Here is an 824-nt window from a genome sequence, read left to right on the forward strand (position 1 = left end):
TGTTCGCCCGTATGTCTCTCAGCTTCCACTACCTCCCTGACCCTCTCCCTCCCCTCTTCATCCCCCGCTATCGCTCCGGTTCAACTCGCAAGCGCCTGCTTTTCTACTCTGCGCACGCTCCTCGCCCCAAGCGGCAACGGAGGCAGCAGCTCCTTCCTCCCCTCACACCCTCACCACTAGACACACTGCCCACACCACAATAAAAAGAACGTGTCCCGCACGCTCTAGTGCCTTGTCCACATTTTGTCCACCCATTTTTGTGTCTGCAGTTGTGCTCACTACGAGACATGGACCAGGGCTGCCTCCATCACATCCCCTTGTCTCTGCACTGGCCAACAAGAGCAAGAAAAATGGATAATTAACAAAACGAAAAAGATGGAAAGCAGCGGGTGCTACGTGGGGGTGGACGTGGGCACGCAGGGCGTGAGAGCGGGTGTGGTTGGGCAGCGGACAGGGCGCGTGGGGGGCGCCGTTCTGGGGCGTGCCGAACGCCCTCTGCCGCTACATCGCCCGGCAGCCCATCCCCACCTCTACGAACAGTCTTCAACTGGTAGCTCCCCCCCCAACCAAACCTGCAACTGCTGCAGTCCTTATGTCACACGCGCGTGGCCTGCACCGCACGCAGAGGTGTGGGACGCCGTGTGCGGAGCGGTGCGTGGTGCGTTGCAGGACGCAGGTGTGGCCGCCAGCCAAGTGCGGGGGATCGCCTTCGATGCCACCTGCTCGCTGTAGTGTGCTCCTCTCCCCCCCCGCCGCCGCTTGTGCACGCGTCCGAGTGGAGTGTGGTGTTGACTCGGCCGCTATGCGCACCCACGCCGCGGCTG

Source organism: Acanthamoeba castellanii, assembly GCF_000313135.1.
Source record: "Acanthamoeba castellanii str. Neff unplaced genomic scaffold scf7180000084599, whole genome shotgun sequence".
Taxonomy (NCBI): Eukaryota; Discosea; order Longamoebia; family Acanthamoebidae; genus Acanthamoeba; species Acanthamoeba castellanii.